We start from the raw sequence: 20,336 nt of genomic DNA on the forward strand, positions 1-20,336 counted from the left end.
CATTTGTAGTGCTACTGTTCTTCACAGAGATACGAGGCGGAGTTGAACAAACGTTCTAGGAGCCGCCCTTTACATATACACATGTCCATGTCCACTTCAGCCAAGGATAAAGCTGACCTGCTAGCATCCCATTTTTCTTCCAACTCATATATTAATGATCTTGGTAAAACACCTCACATCATTCCCAACACGTTCCATTCAATGCCTCCCATAGTCTTCCATCAAAAGGCTGTCAGAAGGATTTTGACGAATCTTAATGCTAAGAAAGCTCCAGGTCCCGATGGTATTTTTCCACTTGTTCTCAAAACCTGTGCTCCTGAACTTAGTCCTATTCTTTACCGCATTTTTTTCACTTTCTTATTCCAAAGGTGTTTTTCCTTCTGCTTGGAAATTTGCTCATATCCAGCCAGTTCCTAAAAAGGGTGACAAATCCCTCCCATCCAATTATCATCGCATTGCAATTACTTCTACTCTTTCTAAAGTAATGGAGAAATCAATTAATTGCCAACTCTTAAACTAACTAGAAGCCTTCCGTCTGATCAACGATCGGCAGTATGGATTCTGTCAGTGTCGATCCACCGGTGATATTCTGGCTTATGTTATCCCTTATTGGACTAATTCAATGGAAGAGTTCGGTGAAACACAAGCAGTTGTTCTTGACATCTCAAAGGCTTTCAATCGTGTTTGACATAAAGGTCTTCTAAACAAGGTTCCATCTTATGGTTTGCCAACTGTTTTTAGTAATTGGTTATCCAGTTTTCTCTCTGATCGCTCACTGAGGGTGATGGTAGATGGCTCTCTGTCTTCTAACTTCTCCACTAATGCCGGTGTCCCCAAAGGTTCAGTTCTTTCCCCCACTCTTTTCCTCTTGTATATTAATGACCTTCTTCCATTGACTGGAAATCCTATCCGCAGTTTTGCTGATGATAGCACATTGCATTCCACTTTCAATTTTGAGAAACCTTATCCTGTTCAATCAGCTTCAACTTCTCGAAAATCTGCTACCAATTCCTTAAATGCTGATCTTCAGGTAATTCTCCAGTGGGGCAAAGATAACTTAAGTTGATTTCAACCTTTCTAAAACTCAGTCTTGTCTTATATCTCCCAAAAAGGATTCTTCTGCTCCTATGCTTATCTTTAGTGACACTTCGATTTCTAGGCAAAATGATATATCTTTTTTGGGGATTACCCTGACTTGTAATCTCTCTTGGCACAAGCACATTACAAATATTGCTTCCTCTACATCTAAAAAACTTGATTTTCCTTTTCGCTCCCAGCATTACTTTTCTTCCAACTAGCTGTCACACTGTATAAATCGCAAATCCGCCCTGCCATGGAATATTGTTCCCACATCTGGGTTAGTGCCCCCAAAACCTCTCTCAGGCTTCTTTATTTCATTCAGAATAGGGGAGTTAGGTTAATTAATGATTAATCTTTAACAGGGTCTCTCCACTCGCTGTCTCATAGACGTACTGTTTCTGCTGCATGCCTCTTCTACAGATACTTTCACGGGCACTGTTCTCTGAATTGGCCTCTGTAATTTCCGCTCTCTCTTTCAAAATAGTCCGAGCACGTGCTGCCACCAGCCAACATCCATTTACTGTCCAACTTCAAACTCATGGAGCCAACTTTTCATCTTCCTTGTTTATTCATTCAACTGCTGTTTTCTGGAACAACCTTCCTTCATACGTATTTCCTGAAAATTACAATCTACAGAAGTTCAAGTCCAATGTCAACAACTATCTTCTTTCGGTTTCTCAATCTCCAACCCAAGCAAGGTACTAAATATTATAGGTTCTAATACCACTCGTGTTTGGGGTTCAAATAAAAAAAAAAAAAAAAAAAAGATAAACAACAATAAATCATATATAAATGGCACAATAACTATAGTTAAATAGTAAATGCAGCAAAATAAACAGCCCAAACTAAATTTACAGTATATGTGAAATCTCAGAACAACAGTGTTTTTATTTATTTACCATTGTTTCAAAATTGCTTTTATTCAAAAAATAACCATGTTTATCTACTTTTTATAAATTGTGAAAATGAATACATCAACTGAATTTTTCAATGTAATGTCACTAATGGAAACAGGAACTCATCAGATATTCATTCATGTTGTGAACAAAATTCTTATCACTCATCCCTTATACTGTACACATGAGTATTACCTTGGAAATTTGCACTGTAATTGCTGAAATATACACTTGGACTCACATTCATTAAACGCTTAAATATGCAACCATCATAACTTGATATATTTTATTATTTTGAATATTAAAAATACCTATACATGTATAAGCTTTCATTTGACAAAGTGACATTAGTCACAGAAGCACTGATTATATTCAGATGCATGGCCACCAACAAAGTGGCTGAGGCCAACATCGTCATAAAAATGGCAAGATAACAATGATGCTACAATTACCACTTCATCTGCAAGTGCTATTTCTTGTACCTTGTGGCTTTACTGGTAAGAGGAGAAATTACTAAAGTGGAGCGAGGAAAAATACAAAAAAAAAAAAAAAAAAAACAAACAACAATAAGTATATAGTAAAGGTTGGAGGAGAGTCAAAGCTGGCTAAAATTATAAAAGAACATTTAAACAATAATATTAAACAAAGCACTGGTTATTCTAGTGCATTACCAAACACATGGGCACCCGCACATATTATATGCTGCATAATTAGCCAATAAACGACTCCTTTGACAAAAAAGAAATGAAAATGTTCAAAACAAATTTTTAATATGATGCTTATGTAACAAGATATCGGCAAATAAGGGCTGATGACATTTATCTCAAAGTGATCTATGTTGCAAAGGCAGTTTGAGATAGGTTTCTGTGCAACTCAAACATGGGCTAGTATATCACAATATTAAAACCATATTCTAAAATACTTATGTATCAGCTGTCATGAGTGACAAGCTTCTTTGCTCTATTTATATTGTCAACAAAAAGCAAAGTTAAGCATGCTGTAATACACTTACTACCTTGAAAGGAATCACCTTTCAAAGTCACTGTGCTGAACACATCATTCACTGTAATCATTTAGAAATTCAGATAACTGACGTACAAGTTAGTGCAATTGCATAATTTCTGTACATAGCCAACTACTTAAGTAGTTATAAATTGGCATAATTAAGTATATCTCATATTGTGAATACCATCACAAGTTTTTTTTTTTTTTTTATGTGAACCCCAAACACGAGAGCTATTAGAACCTATAATATTTAGTACCTTGCTTGGGTTGGAGATTGAGAAACCGAAAGAAGATAGTTGTTGACATTGGACTTGAACTTCTGTAGATTGTAATTTTCAGGAAATACGTATGAAGGAAGGTTGTTCCAGAAAACAGCAGTTGAATGAATAAACAAGGAAGATGAAAAGTTGGCTCCATGAGTTTGAAGTTGGACAGTAAATGGATGTTGGCTGGTGGCAGCACGTGCTCGGACTATTTTGAAAGAGAGAGCGGAAATTACAGAGGCCAATTCAGAGAACAGTGCCCGTGAAAGTATCTGTAGAAGAGGCATGCAGCAGAAACAGTACGTCTATAAGACAGCGAGTGGAGAGACCCTGTTAAAGATTAATCATTAATTAACCTAACTCCCCTATTCTGAATGAAATAAAGAAGCCTGAGAGAGGTTTTGGGGGCACTAACCCAGATGTGGGAACAATATTCCATGGCAGGGCGGATTTGCGATTTATACAGTGTGACAGCTAGTTGGAAGAAAAGTAATGCTGGGAGCGAAAAGGAAAATCAAGTTTTTTAGATGTAGAGGAAGCAATATTTGTAATGTGCTTGTGCCAAGAGAGATTAGAAGTCAGGATAATCCCCAAAAGAGATATATCATTTTGCCTAGAAATCGGAGTGTCACTAAAGATAAGCATAGAAGCAGAAGAATCCCTTTTTGCGAGATTTAGAAGGGTTGAAATCAACTGAGTTGTCTTTGCCACACTGGAGAATTACCTGAATATCGGCATTTAAGGAATTGGTAAGAAATTTTCGAGAAGTTGAAGTTGATTGAGCAGGACAAGGTTTCTCAAAATGGAAAGTGGAATGCAATGTGCTATCATCGGCAAAACTAAACTATGGATAGGATTTCCATTCAATGGAAGAAGGTCATTAATATACAAGAGGAAAAGAGTGGGGAAAGAACTGAACCTTGGGGTACACCGGCATTAGTGGAGAAGTTAGAAGACAGAGAGCCATCTAGTATCACCCTCAGTGAGCGATCAGAGAAAACTGGATAACCAATTACTAAAAACAGTTGGCAAACCATAAGATGGAAGCTTGTTTAGAAGACCTTTATGCCAAACATGATCAAAAGCCTTTGAGATGTCAAGAGCAACTACTTGTGTTTCACCGAACCTTTCCATTGAATTAGTCCATAAATGAGTAACATAAGCCAGAATATCACCAGTTGATCGACACTGACGGAATCCATACTGGCGATCGTTGATCAGAGGAAGGTTTCTACGTAGTTTAAGAGTTGGCGGTTAATTGATTTCTCCATTACTTTAGAAAGAGTAGAAGTAATTGCAATGGGACGATAATTGGATGGCAGGGATTTATCACCCTTTTTAGGAACTGGCTGGATATGGGCAAATTTCCAAGCAGTAGGAAAAACACCTTTGGAATAAGAAAGTGAAAAAAGGCGGCAAAGAATAGGAGTAAGTTCAGGAGCATAGGTTTTGAGAACAAGTGGAGAAATACCAGCAGGACCCGGAGCTTTCTTAGCATCAAGATTCATCAACCTTCTGATATCCTTTTGACGGAAGATCACAGGATGCACTGAATGGAGCATATTGGGAATGGTGGGCGGTGTTTTTCCAAGATCATTAATACATGAGCTGGAAGAAAAATGGGATGCTAGCAGGTCAGTTTTATCCTTGGCTGAAGTGACAACAGAACCATCTGGTTTGGACAGAGGTAGGAGCAGAGATGGGCAAACGTTGCGGCCAATAGCTTTGGCAGGAGACCAGAATGCTCGGCTACCATTAGAGCAAGAAGCAAGTTAGCATTAGCATTAGTAGAGGCATATGACGCAAGAAAGCAAGCTTATTCAGCATCAGCCAAAAAAAAAAAACAAAAAACACACCACTCCCATTTCACCCCTCCGTTCGTTCGAAATACCCGTCCAGTTGAGCTTTAAATTTGTTTAGGCTATCAACTTCAACAACAAGTGATGGAAGTCGGTTCCACCAACCAACCACCCGCTGGCCAAAGGCAAATTTCCGCACATCTATCCGACATCCATCCTTCCTCAATTTGAATTTATGCCCTCTGACGTGATTATTCTGAGCAAGATGAAGAATCCCATTGGCATTGAGCATGCTCAAACCATTCAAAGCCTTATACACCTCTATCAGATCACCTCGCCGGTGCCTAGTCTCCAGACTCTGTAATTTGCAAAACTTAAGCCTTTCTTCGTAAGAGCAACCCTTTGTTCCATTCACTAATCTTGTTGCCCTTCTCTGTACCCGTCCCAGCAGCTCTACATCCTTCTTGAAATGAGGCCTCCAGACCTGTATACAGTACTCAAGATGTGGCCTAACCATTGCCTTATACAAGGGAATAATCACCTCCTTATCCCTGCTAGAAAAAATCCTGTATATCATTGACAAGACACCATGAGCTATTCTTGCAGCTCGTCTGCACTGCTCAGAGAACTTCATATCTGCCTGCACAATACCCCCAGGTCCTTTTCATTCTCCACCACTGTTAGTGCAGTACCGCAGAGTTGATACGTTGCTCTGGGGTTACTGTTTCCCATATGTAGTACTTTACATTTGTCAATGTTAAACTTCATTTGCCACCTCTCAGCCCATCTGTTCAACCTTTCCAGATCCTGTTGCAGCAGCATAGCGTCAGTAGTGTCCTTAACAACTCTGCCAACCTTTGTATCATCTGCAAACTTGGACATTAAACTTGATATCCCATCATCAATATTATTCATAAACACCGAAAACAACAACGGACCCAACACTGAACCCTGAGGAACTCCACTAATAACATTAGTCCACGTCGAGCAGTGTCCATTGATTACCACTCTCTGTCTTCTGCCACTCAACCATCCCCTTATCCATAGCAGCAATTTGCCTCCAATGCCACACTGCTCCAATTTGTGCAGCAGTCTTCCATGTGCAACAGTATCAAAAGCCTTTCTAAGATCCAAATATATAATATCAAAGTTATTCCCTGCATCCAGTTCTTTTGTGACTACATCATAGTATCCAATCAGATTAGTCAGGCAAGACGCGCCCTTAACAAAACCATGCTGCGTCTGAGCTATAACTGAATTCTTGTCTAGATGATCCTGCAGTGCTTCTTTAACCAGTGCCTCCATTAATTTACCTGGAACAGAAGTTAAACTAACAGGTCTATAATTACTTGTGTCAGCCTTTGATCCTCCTTTGTGAATTGGGGTTACATTTGCACATCTCCAGTCTATGGGTATCTCCTCTGAGTCCAAAGAAGCTCTCATAATATGGCTAGGGGTTTACTTACTTCCTTTGCTGCCTCCTTTAATATAACTGGATAGATCCCATCCACCCCAGGTGCCTTTTTTATGTTTATCCTCAACAGTCTCTCCTCCACTCTCCTCTCAGTTATTACAAAATCATCCAGCTCACTGCCAATGTTTACTTTACCTGCATCATTCTCCTTCCTGAATAACTCCTCATGCGTGAATGTAGATGCAAAATACTCGTTTAGATTGTTAGCCACCTGAGCAGGATCCTCAACTGTTGAACCATCAATATCCAATGGACCAATCTGATTCATCCCTTTCCTTCTTGAGTTTATATATGTAAAGAACTCTTTTCTGTTTTTCTTTGCATCCTTTGCCAAGGATTTTTCGTAGTCTGCATTTGCCTGTCTAATCTCCTTTGTGACTTGGTTACAGACCAACTTATATCTATCATAGGCTTACATGTCACCCATTAATTTGTATGTATCCCATGCATTTTTGTTCTCTGCCACATGTCTCATTAGTTCATCTGACAACCATTTAGGCCTAAACCTTGAACAATATTTCTTAGTTGGTATGTAAAGCCTTGTAGCCTCCAAGATTAGTTCCTTGAATGCTTCCCATTTTGAGTTTGCTGTTGGTAACATCATCAGTTGGTCCCACTGTATAGAATTTAAATACTGTCTCAGACCATTATAGTCGCCTTTACGAAAACAAAAACCCTTCCCTTTACCCCTGATGGTAGTTACCTCCTTGAGTAAATCCCACTTCAACACACTGTGATCACTGCCACCTAGTGGTTCATTTATCTGCAGATTCTTAATGCATGAAGAATCACTACTGATAATCAGATCAAGAGTATTGCTCCCTCTTGTTGCCTCACAAACATGCTGATGTAGAAAACAATCATCCAATAAATCCACAAAAGCTTTGCTAGTGTGCGCGTGACCAACCCACAAATTCCAGTCAATATCTGGGAAATTAAAATCCCCCATTATAAGACTCTCTGATTTACTGGCCCACTCTATTTCCCTGTACAATATCTTATTATAGTCATCAGAATCATTAGGCCTATAGCAGTTCTGCATTACTTATATCTGTGTGACACCACGTCTCTGATATCCCAATAATATCTGCCTTTGATGTTTTGAGCAATACCACAAATTAATCAAATTTATTTACCAAACTCCTAGCATTTGTGTACACGCAGGTATACATGCACCTGTTTCTATTCTTAGCTACCCTAACACAACCCATGTGTTTACTTGTACCGCAATGACTCCCAGCAGTCTCTGAAATATCCTGCATCTTGTTTTTCAGGTTTCTGCTCATTTCAATAGAAGCAGTGCAAGAATCACTTCCACCTCTGCCAGTGGCTACTGTTAATCTATTAGTCCTTGTATCCCCCCCAACTAGCAGTTTTCCGACCCACCTAACACTGCCTCGATAGCATCAGCAAAAATTCTTGCACCCTTTCTATATAAGTGTATCCCATCCCTGTAGAAGCAATCTCTCCTGTTAACAAGTACAGTCCAGGCTGAAAAAAATTCTACCCCTTGAGCCTTGCACAATCCCTCCAGGGCCGAATTGATCGACAAGGCTCTCATCATATACTCCCTCCTATCGTGTCTGGGCAGAATTGCAGACACTTTCAAAGTCAACCCTAATTCACGGCTTTTTTTCAACAGTGACCTGTACTTGCTAAGTAATTCCTCCGGTCTCCTATTCTTAATATCATTAGTTCCAACGTGTACAACTATATCACCTTTTGTGCCCTTAAAAGATGATATCCGCTCTACAACGTCATCAACCTTTGCCCCTGGCAGACATACCCTGGTCCTATTCCACCTATCCTTTTTACAAAGCATGTTCCCCGTTTCCCTGACAATAGAGTCACCAACAACTACTAGTTCCTGTGGGACCAGCGCATTCTGCCTAGGGGGCTGCCTCTGTGTTGCCTGATGACCAAGTGCAAGCTCTGGCGTTGATGTGGGCAGCTGAGAGTTTGATGGGCCCCTCAATTTATTTCCTTCGAGGGCATCCACCCTGTCCTTCAAGCTCTCATAAAGGCCCATAACAACGCTGAGTTGTCGCCTAATTTCCTTGCACTCCTTACATCGTGCACACACAAAGACATCCCCCTTTCCAGTATCATGTCCCGTACCCGACTGCTCCGCAAACATCAAGCAAACAGTGCATTTTAAGACTGTGATTCAGAGGGCAACTGCCCCCCTCAGTTCTCCCCTGAACCACAGCACTCCCATTAGCTTGAGCCTTTTGCTTTGCTGCTCTGGTCAGAGTCATGATTCCGATTTAATTCAATAAAATTTCAAAACAAAAATTAAATCCTTAAGTTATATCCCAAAACAGTTATGTTATATATATATATATATATTTTTTTTTTTTCGGTATCTCGTGTTTTCTACGAGTTCCCTTTATACAACTTCCGTATCACGTGTACCACTATAGTTATGTATTAATTATTTGTTACGATTAAGTCGTTATATATATATAGAGTTAAAAATACAATTTAATTGACAATAAAGTTTATCAAGATTAATAGATTTACTGATTAATTGACAATATTATATTATGCACTATGCTACACTAAGCTTATGCTATTGTGTGAAAATGGCGGGCATTCTCGAACGGTACTTCTACGGACTCGTAAGTATTGATTAGCTTCCAAATCTCGCTATCTCAATTTAGAATAAACTAAGGATCCTGACTAGGTCTATAATCTACTTATAGAAGATAATTTGACATAACAATTGGTTAATAAATTGACTAAATTTGGTTAAAAAAAGACCTCTCGTTCAATTTGTAACACGTGGATTTGATACCGTTACCGATACTAAGTAATACCTACAAAATCTCTGTCTAAGTTAAACTTTAAACTAAGTATCGTAACTATGAATATAAAGCTACTCTAGAAAATAAGCTAATATGATAATTTAAGCTAATAAATAAGAAAATAAATCAGGAAAAACTTCTCTGTTCCAGGAGCTTCAAGTAGCAACGTCCGCACAGGCTAACCTCGCAACCAAGTTTTCTACTTTTAACCTGTTCAAACTCTAGTTTGGACTGATTAATAACTGCTTTACAATTGTTGCGAGCTTTGGTGTAGGCAGAAAATGAAACTGAAGAATTAAAAACAAGCCAATTACGATATGCAACATTCTTCTCTTGATGAACAGTCTTAGCACATTTATTGGAAAACCAAGGTTTAGATAAAGGACGAGATTTGAAAGTGGAGGGTGCGATAAAGGATTCCATTCCTGCAAGAATAATTTCACTGACACGATCTGAGCAAACGTTGACATCAGAAGTTTTGAAACAGTAATCCGACCAAGGAAAAGAAGAAAAGAAATCATGCAGGTCATCCCATTTTGCATTCTTGTAATGCCAAACAACATGAGGTTGGGAATAGCCATGAGATAACTGTTCCATTGGAGAAGAGACAATTACCAAGTTGTGATCTGAAGTGCCTAAAGGACCTCTCACTTTGACTGTGTACTTAGAAGAGTTGTTTGTGAGAAAAAGATCAAGCGTATTGGCTGTAGTGATTAGGAATGTGTGGTATTCTTGTAGGTAAATAAACAATCTGTGCTAGGTCATTAGTAATTGCAAAAGCATCAGCATCTCGACCTGCTGGGACAGTATGACGACAAAACGGAAGCCAGCTGGAGTTGTGAACATTAAAATCACCAAGGAAAATTACCTCACTGTTAGGAAAATTGGACTGGAGAAAGTCAAGTTGCAAAGAGAGGAAGTCAAAGAGCTCCAAGTGATTAGTGGAGTTGGGAGAATGGCAGAGACAACAGATGAATTTGACACAATGAGGTAGAGAGATTTTGAGCCAGAGAAGATCATAGAGAGGAGATTCCAAATTTCCAAGTCTCTGACGGGGAATATCAGAATGGACATATGCACTAGTACCACATTTGAGGCTAAAGGAATCATACAGCGAGTAATTTGGTCATCTGAGATGAGCAGTAGTTGAATCAACTGATAACTGAGATTCTGTCAGAAAAAGTACATGGGGTTTGGCAGACTGCAAGTGGAAATGGACATCGTTGAGATTAGAATTGAGACCACGTATATTAGGAAGTGCTTGGGAGGTTTAGATCGTTTTGCAGATAAGTTTGCTCTATTAGTTTGACAATTCATTATGTATTCAATAGTAAGAAAGAGTGAGTGGGACATGCTGTATGAAGTAATCAAATTTTTGGATACGGCGTACACGTGGTAAGGGGTTGACATGATATTGCACTACCTTGAATAAGTTATGCTTCACCATAGGAGAACACATGTTCACACTAATGATATTAACAGTAGGAGACCAGCAGAATTGCTTAACAAGTACAGGTCAGTGTTGAAAAAAACCTGTGAATTTGAGAATACCTACAATGCTGCCCAGACACGACAGGAGGGAGTATACGATGAGAGCCTAGTTGATCAATTCGGCTCTGGAAGATTGTGCAAGGCTCAAGGGGTGCAATTTTTCTCAACATGGTATGTGCTGGTTAACAGGAGAGACTTCTACAGAGATGGGAAACGCTTAAATAGAAAGGGTGCAAGAATATTTGCTGATGCTAACGAGGCAGTATTAGGTAGGTCAGAAAACTGCTAGGTTGGGGGGATATATGCATTAGCATTAGCATTAGTAGAGGCATTTGATGTAAGAAAGCAAGCTTATGCAGCATCAGCCAAAAAAAAAAAAAAAACCCCACTTCCACTTCACCCCTCTGTTCGTTCAAAATACCTGTCCAGTTGAGCCTTAAACTTATTTAGGCTATCAACCTCCACCACAAGGGATGGAAGTCTGTTCCACCAACCAACCACCCGCTGGCTAAAGGCAAATTTCCGCACGTGTATCCTACATCTGTCTTTCCTCAATTTGAATTTATGCCCTCTCAGGTGATTTTTCTGAGCTAGAGGAAGAATCCCATCAGCATTGAGCATGCTTAAACCATTCAAGGCTTTATACACCTCTATCAGATCACCTCGCTGGTGCCTAGTCTCCAGACACTGTAATTTGCAAAACTTAAGCCTTTCTTCGTAAGAGCACCCCTTTGTTCCATTCACTAATCTTGTTGCCCTTCTCTGTACTCGTTCCAGCAGCTCTACATCCTTCTTGAAATGAGGCCTCCAGACCTGTATACAGTACTCTAGGTGTGGCCTGACCATTGCCTTATACAATGGAATAATCACCTCCTTATTCCTGCTGGAAAAATTCCTGTATATCATTGACAATACTCCATGAGCTACTCTTGCAGCCCGTCTGCACTGCTCAGAGAACTTCATATCTGCCTGCACAACCACCCCCAAGTCCCTTTCATTCTCTACCACTGTCAGTGTAGTACCACAGAGTTGATACGTTGCTCTGGGGTTGCAGTTTCCCATGTGTAGTACTTTACATTTGTCAATGTTAAACTTCATTTGCCACCTCTCAGCCCATCTGTTCAACCTTTCCAGATCCTGTTGCAGCAGCATAGTGTCAGTAGTGTCCTTGACAACCCTGCCAACCTTTGTATCATCTGCAAACTTGGACATTAAGCTTGATATACCATCATCAATATCATTTATAAATACAGAAAACAATAATGGACCCAACACTGAGCCCTGAGGGACTCCACTAATAACATTAGTCCACGATGAGCAGTGTCCATTGATTACCACTCGCTGTCTTCTCCCCCTCAACCACCCCTTTATCTGTAGCAGCAATTTGCCTCCAATGTCACACTGCTCCAATTTGTGTAGCAGTCTTCCATGTGCAACAGTATCAAAAGCCTTTCTAAGATCCAAGTATATAATATCAAAGTTATTCCATGCATCCAGTTCTTTTGTGACTGCATCATAGTATCCAATCAAGTTGGTCAGGCAAGACTTCCCCTTAACAAAACCATGCTGTGTCTGAGCTATAACTGAAGTCTTGTCTAAATGATCCTGCAGTGCTTCTTTAACCAGTGCCTCCATTAATTTTCCTGGAACAGAAGTTAAGCTCACAGGTCTATAATTACTTGTGTCAGCCTTTGATCCTCCTTTGTGAATTGGGGTCACATTTGCACATTTCCAGTCTATGGGTACCTCCCCTGAGTCCAAGGAAGTTCTCATAATTATGGCTAAGGGTTTGCTTACTTCCTTTGCTGCCTCCTTTAATATAACTGGATAGATCCCATCCACCCCGGGTGCCTTTCTTGTGTTTATCTTCAACAGTTTCTCCTCCACTTTACTCTCAGTTATTTCAAGATTTTGTAGCTTACTGCTAGAGTTGAATACACCTCTGGCATTCCCCTTGCTGAATAACTCCTCATGTGTGAATGTCGATGCAAAATATTCATTTAGTTTGTTAGCTACCTGAGCAGGATCATCAACAGTTGACCCATCAATATCAAGTGGACCAATCTGATTCATCCCCTTCCTTCAATATATGGACTAATAGATCAACAGTATCTGCTGGTAGAGGTGAAAGTGATTCTTGCACTGCTTCTACTGGAATGAGCAGCAGCCTGGAAAACAAGATGCATGGGATTCCAGAGACTGGGGATTAATTGTGGAACAAGTATATGCATAGGCTGTTTGTTATTTGTTTTTTTTTTTTTTTTTTAGGAGCATTAGCAACTAAGGCCATATTGCTTCAGGGGTATGTGGTGGTCATTCCCTGACCTTTCCGCATCCTTCGTATTTAGTGGTGACGGGCTCGAACCCAGGTCTAATCAAGAAGAGTGTGCTACGCACTGCTGCTCCTTCCCACCTGGCTACGGAGGCGGCTACTGTATATCTACATAGTCATATTATAAAGGTACATATAATACATACATAGACAAAATTTTAGACTAGTTTTTCTTATATATTTCATACTTTGGAACGGAACCCCTTTATTACTATGGGAGCCATAACTCAGTATTTGCGTTTTCGGTATTCGTGGAATTTCTCAGGAATGTAACCCCTGCGAATAGCGGGGGTTTACTGTATTAGAAATCTTTGGCAAATGATGAAAGAAAAACAGCAAAGAATTCTTTATTTATATAAACTATAGAACGAAGGGGATGAATCATATTGATCCATTTGATATTGATTGGACAACTGTTGATGATCCTGCTCAGCTAGCTAACAAACTAAAAGAGTATTTTGCATCTACATTCAGATATGAGGAGTTATTCAGGGAGGGGAATGACAGATGTGAATTATACTCTGGAAGTAAGCTAGATTAATCTTGTAATAATTGAGAGCAAAGTGGAGGAGAAATTGTTGAAGATAAACATAAAAAAGCAACTGGGGAGAATGGGATCAATGCAGTTATATTAAATGAAGCAGCAATAGGAAGTAAGCAAACCCTTAGCCATAATTATGACAGCTTCCTTGGACTCAGGGGAGGTACCCATGGACTGGAGCTGTGCAAATGTGACTCAAATTCACAAAGGAAGATCAAAGGGCAGCAAAAGTAATTAGACTTGTTAAAGAAGTACTGCAGGATCATCTACACAAGATTTCAGTTATGGCTCGGACACAGCATGGGTTTGTTAAGGGAAAGTCTTGTCTAACCAATTTGGTTGGATACTATGATGTGGTCAGAAAGGAACTGGATGCAGGGAATAATTTTGATATCATATATTTGGATCTTAGAAATGCTTTTGATAGTGATGCATATTCAAGAGGGCTGCACAAATTGGGGCAGTGTGGCATTGGAAGCAAATTGCTGCTATGGATAAGGGGATGGTTGAGTGGGACATGTCCCATGGGCTCACATCTGTGAGTATGGGCTTGCCATACACAGGTATCCTGAGCTGGATATCATTATTCTTCTCTTTCTTGATGATTCGCTTCTACTTCTCTCTCTCTCAAGATAACTCAGAAATTTTTTTTTATGGCTGGTGCATCATAAGCCTCATGCTTCCTTACACTATATGGCTAATAATAATAATAAAAGACAGAGTGGTAATCAATGGACACTGCTCTTTGTGGACTAATGTTATTATTGTTGTTAATGATATACAGGAATTTTTCTAGCAGTGATAAGGAGGTGATTATCCCCTTGTATATGGCAATGGTCAGGCCACAACTTGAGTACTGTATACAGTTCTGGAGGCTTCATTTCAAGAAGGATGTAGAGTTGCTGGAACGAGTACAGGGAAGGACAACAAGATTAGTGAATGGAACAAAGGGTTGCTCTTAAGAAGAAAGGTTTAAGTTTTGCAAATTACAGCTTCTGGAGACTCAATCAGATCACCTACGAGGTGATCTGATTGAAGTGCATAAAGCCTGGTTTGAGCTTGCTCAATGCTGATGAGATTCTTGCTCTTGCTCAGAAGAATTGCCTGAGAGGGCATAAATTGAAATTGAGGAAAGACAGCTGTAGGATAGATGTTTTGCTTTTATTCAGTGGGTCCTTGGTTGCTGGAACAAACTTCCATCTGTCATTGTAGAAGTTGATAGCTTAAATAGATTCAAGGTAGAACTAGACAAACATTTGGAGCGAGTGGATGGGTGAAATCAGGTTTTTTCCTTCTTTTTTTTTTTTTTTTAGGCTGATGCTATATAAGCTTACTTTCTTGCATTGTGTGCCTTTACTAATGCTAATGCTAGTTTCATATAGTGATTGCCTTAACTATGAGTTATTTATTCAGTTATGCTTTGAATAAGTAACGATTCCCTAATAGAGAAGACTATTTGGCCAACCAGCTGACAACCCAATTAAGTCTACAATATGAGAGATATCATATAGTGTTTAGTAGTTTAATACTTAATAAAGATTCAGGGAAAAAGCCCCAGACTGCAGGAAAATTTACAGATATTTAAGTTAATGCAAAATCATAATGTCTATATGCAGTAAATTAACCAAAGTTGTACTCAGTTCACGCTACCTTGAACGCCAATGCCAGTCAAATATATACTGATTAATTGAAAAAATTGACGGTATGGTAGATGCTGTTGTTTTTCCATCATTTACAGTTACAGCCTCATTACTGGTAGCATTCAGTCTCTTTGCTGTTGAACTACAAGCCATGAATTTAGCACTTGATAAGGTTATTGATCTTATCAACAATTCCTAGCAAAAGCTTATTATTCTTTAAGAAAGGTTATCAATCTTTTCATCTTGCATTTAGCATTAGTAGAGGTGAGGCATATGATGCAAGAAAGCAAGCTATGCAGTATCAGCCAAAAAAAAACACTGCTCCCATTTTACCCCTCCTCCATTCGTTCCAAATACCTGTCCAGCTCAGCCTGAAATTTATTTAGGCTATCAACTTCCACAACAAAGGATGGAAGTCTGTTCCACCAACCAACTACCCGCTGGCTAAAGGCAAACTGCCGCACATTTATCCTACATCTGTCTTTCCTCAATTTGAATTTATGAACTAATTTACACTGATTTTTCTCTGCATAATTTCCATAAGGAAGAATTTCTCATCCTACCTTGAAATGCATTCACTCCCAGTTACTCTCCTGCAGTCAATCCTGGCCATTCTGGCATTCCAGGAAATGAAAATGCTGACCTTGCCACTAAACACCCTCAACTCACTCCTACACAACATCCTCAGGTTCCTTTACGCTGACTATAAGCCTATTCACAAGGCCTGTTAAAAAAACTTGTCACAGATCTGGAAAAGTGATACCAGCTATAAATTTCACCAGATAAAGTTATGGCCCCCTGGCTTTCTACAAAACAGACAAGAGGAAGTGGTATTGACAAGACTGAGAATTGGGCAGACCCATCTTACACATCTCTTCCTATTATTGGGGAAAACTCTACCAGTGCTCATCCTGTCATACTCTACTTACGGTCTGTTATTTACTTGTTGACTGCCTCCTATATTTAACCAAACATTTTTCAGTCATTCTCCAGGTTGAACGTTGCACAGGATTTATCATATTTCCTAGGAAATGATGTAAATATAGAACTTTTATTCTCTTGGAATCATATTGGCCTGTATGGAAGGATACAATTCAACACCTATAATGATATGCTACTTGCAAATAAACTATAAACAGACACAGTTTGGCTTCGGTAGGCAAACTGTCATTAAACACAATACTGACAACAACGATGACCCTGAGTTGGTTGACAATATTTAATAACCGAGGGGATTTATGTACCATCCTTCAGAGCACTCTTTGGTCTCTTTCTCTTCATTTCTGCAATGAAGATGGTCACTGAAAAATATTATCTTTACCAAATATTTAGTCTTATGTTATGTTTTCATAAGACTGTGTGTTCATGAGGTAATCTAGATGCTTTTATGGGGTGGGTACTGTTTAACACAGAACCAAGTCAGCGAATAGTGCTCAGTGTTCTAAGGCTTGAGGCTGGCTCAAACGTTCAGCCAGACTCAAGTTGACTTAAATTGAGGAAAAACAGTTGTAGGATAGATGTGCAGAAGTTTGCCTTTAGCCAGCGGGTTGTTGATTGCTGGAACAAACTTCCATCTGTTGTAGACGTTGACAGCTTAAATAGGTTCACGGCAGAACTAGACAAACATTTGGTGAGAGTGGATGGGGAATTAAGAAGGTTTTTTTTTTTTTTTTTTTTTTGCTGGTACTATATAAGCTTGCTTTATTGCATCATGTGCCTTTACTAATGCTAATGCAAAGAGACTATTGTTACTTTTTCTCAGTGGATACCATCACCCATACGGCATCGTTTCGCAGCTTATTGGCTCCTTATCAGTGGGTGTCATCATTGCAATACCAGGGTACCTGCCCACCCACTGACGAGGAGCCAATAAGCTCTGAAACAGTGTTGTATGGGTGATGGTATCCACTGAGAATAAGTAATAATAATCTTCTCCTATGGTGAAGCATTACTTATTCAAGGTAATGCAATATCATGGCAACTCATTGTGAAGGTATTCATAATATGAGATATACTTAATGATGCCAATTTACAACTACTTAAGTAGTTGGCTATGTACAGAAATGATGCAATTACACTAACTTGTATGTCAGTTAACACCCTACGTAACCTGAGGCTTTAAGCCCTAAACTATTCTGTAATCTAAATTCAGATAAATATTTGCTTCATTTATTACAGATTTCATCACTAATAAAAGAACTTTCTCTGCATATGTTTCTAAAATGATAGTATGCATTTTTTTGGAGTTATACCAGCCATCTGCTACTTGCCTTTAAATCTGAATTTGAAATATAAAGGTTTAAAATAAATTGTTTAGCCTCTAAACAATTTATTTTAAACCAGTAAAATGAATGTTCTTTTCTTGGCAAAGTTGTTATTTGGTTTTTAGGAGCATTAGCAACTAAGGCCATATTGCTCTGGGGATATGCGATGGTCATTCTCTGACCTTTCACACATCTTCCGTATTTGGTAGTCACAGGCTTGAACCATGGTTTAATCAAGAGGCATGTGCTACGCACTGCTGCTCCTGCCCACCTGGCTATGGAGGCGTCTTCTTGGCAGAGAGAAAACTACTTTAATACTCATTAGTCTATATCTGAAAAAAACTTACACTTCTCATTCACTTCACTTCACTTTGAGAGTTGACATTTCAAAGCCCATCTTTATTTCATAGATAGGATGAGAGAATATCAGGCAAAATCCTGGCTTCAACAACAATTACACTTTGTGTATCTGCAACCAACATTATAGTTTTCTTTGTGGTACCATGCTATATAATTCTGCAAATTTCAACTAAAGCAACAAGTTAAACAGAAAATAGGCCAGCACTGTGGTATTTCACATGACAAAATCATGTGCTCATTTTATGCATAATGTGCAGTATTATAACTTTAACTTTACATAATACTTGGAAATGCAACAGTTCATTCTAAAAAGGCAGAAGTACTGCAGATGAAAGAACATTTCATGTTACACTTGCTGAGAGAAGATCACATGATTTTATCAGTGCTTCAGTGAAAGGCAGCATGTGAATTTTTGTAATGAATGTACTGACACAGTTCCTTAACCAAAATTTGTTGGGATTTAACCTGCAGAGAAACACTGTTATTTTACACAGTGTTTCCGTGATTCACAAAAATCTCAACTTACTGAATTTTAAAGAACAAGAATGAACAAGAATTTTAAAGCATTATTCTTATGTTGGTTTTGAGGGAAGAATGGAGGTTGGGATACTGAAGAATATTGAAATAATTTCAATTATCTTGAATTTGAACTTACTGAAATTCAAGATAACTGTAAGTCTACTGTGTATATACACACTGCCACCACTATATTAAACAATGTTGTTGCCTTTCCAAGTCATCATACAAGATGCTCAATGGGATGCGATCTAGATACTGGGCTGGCAAGGGTAAATGCTTGAAGTCTTGTACGTGTTCCAAAAATTACTCTTTCACATATTAGGACCATGAGTTAACAGCATATTGGACAGCCATTCACCTGAATCACTGATCCAACTCGATGCATCATGGAGTCAATAAAGTACTGAAAAGTGACATAAGGAATATTAGGCCATTTATACAGGGTGTTTCAGTTAAACGTTTCAGAACTTCTAGGAGGGGTAGAGTACATCCTGACAACTTGAAATCATATAGCAATGTGGGGTCGGAAATGCTTTCCTGAAGCGGTGTTGTACACAGAAGCACCATAAAGAAAAGAGACCGTAAGTGAGAAATCGTTTTAATAATACATGAAAAGAAGCAAAAGGTACATGGATTAAAGTAAGTGTTCGAAGTTTCTTCCACAGGCTACAATGCACGCCTCACATCTCTGACGCATGGACATCCGAACATTCTGGAATACTCCAGGCGAATTTCGAATTTCTTCGGCAGCTACTGCGATTCTTGCAACCAGCTCCTCAGCATTGTCAACAGGGGTGTCATAAACTAGCGATATCATATGACCGTGAAAATTCCTTCACAAGGGAAGGAATTTTCAACACGCATAACGACCATATCTGGGCGGTCGAGAACCTGCATGCAATACGACGTCGTGCAGCACAGATTCGATTTTCGGTCAATGTATGGGCCGGTATTATGGGAGATCACCTCATCGGACCTTACCTGTTACCGTGTCGTCTAACCGGACCTATCTACTTGATCTTTCTGCAGCAAGTGTTGCCACAACTTTTGAGAGATGAACAGATTTCTGCATCGACGCAACAGACAATGTGGTTCCAACACGATGGAGCCCCTGCCCATTATAGCAGAGATGTTCGTAACTACCTGGATGTCACATTTGGTCAACAGTGGATCGGACGTGGTGGTCCCGTGCGTTGGCCTGCTCGGTCACCCGACCTATCATGTCTTGATTTTTATTTCTGGGGTCATATGAAATCGCTAGTTTATGACACCCCTGTTGACAATGCTGAGGAGCTGGTTGCAAGAATCGCAGTAGCTGCCGAAGAAATTCGAAATTCGCCTGGAGTATTCCAGAATGTTCGGATGTCCATGCGTCGGAGATGTGAGGCGTGCATTGTAGCCCGTGGAAGAAACTTCGAACACTTACTTTAATCCATGTACCTTTTGCTTCTTTTCATGTATTATTAAAATGATTTCTCACTTACGGTCTCTTTTCTTTATGGTGCTTCTGTGTACAACACCGCTTCAGGAAAGCATTTCTGACCCCACATTGCTATATGATTTCGAGTTGTCAGGATGTACCCTACCCCTCTTAGAAGTTCTGAAACGTTTAACTGAAACACCCTGTATAACAAAACTGACCTCAATTTCTGGAATGACACAGGAGAAGACAGTAGTGATTAAAATGCCTTTCCAATTCATCATACAAGATGCTCAATGGGATGCGATCTAGATACTGGGCTGGCAAGGGTAGATGCTTGAAGTCTTGTACGTGTTCCAAAAATCACTCTTTCACATAATTTCGTATAGATGGTTGTATTGTCATTTTGAAAGTATTCCTGTCCATAGGAGTGCACACAACATTG

General features: G+C 39.3%; 1 protein-coding gene across 1 annotated transcript in view; it reads right to left on the reverse strand.

Annotated features, from left to right (window-relative positions):
* Positions 1 to 2,292: 2,292 nt before the first annotated feature.
* LOC150088278 (protein adenylyltransferase SelO, mitochondrial-like) overlaps positions 2,293 to 20,336 on the reverse strand; it is a 471,795-nt gene continuing 453,751 nt past the window's right edge. Inside the window, exon 14 of the mRNA XM_090370666.1 lies at positions 2,293 to 2,489. The gene's annotated coding sequence lies outside the window, so the exon portion shown is untranslated. The remainder of the gene's footprint in view (positions 2,490 to 20,336) is intronic.

Source organism: Mastigoproctus giganteus, chromosome 3 (assembly GCF_048544385.1).
Source record: "Mastigoproctus giganteus isolate SK-2022 chromosome 3, ASM4854438v1, whole genome shotgun sequence".
Taxonomy (NCBI): Eukaryota; Metazoa; Arthropoda; class Arachnida; order Uropygi; family Thelyphonidae; genus Mastigoproctus; species Mastigoproctus giganteus.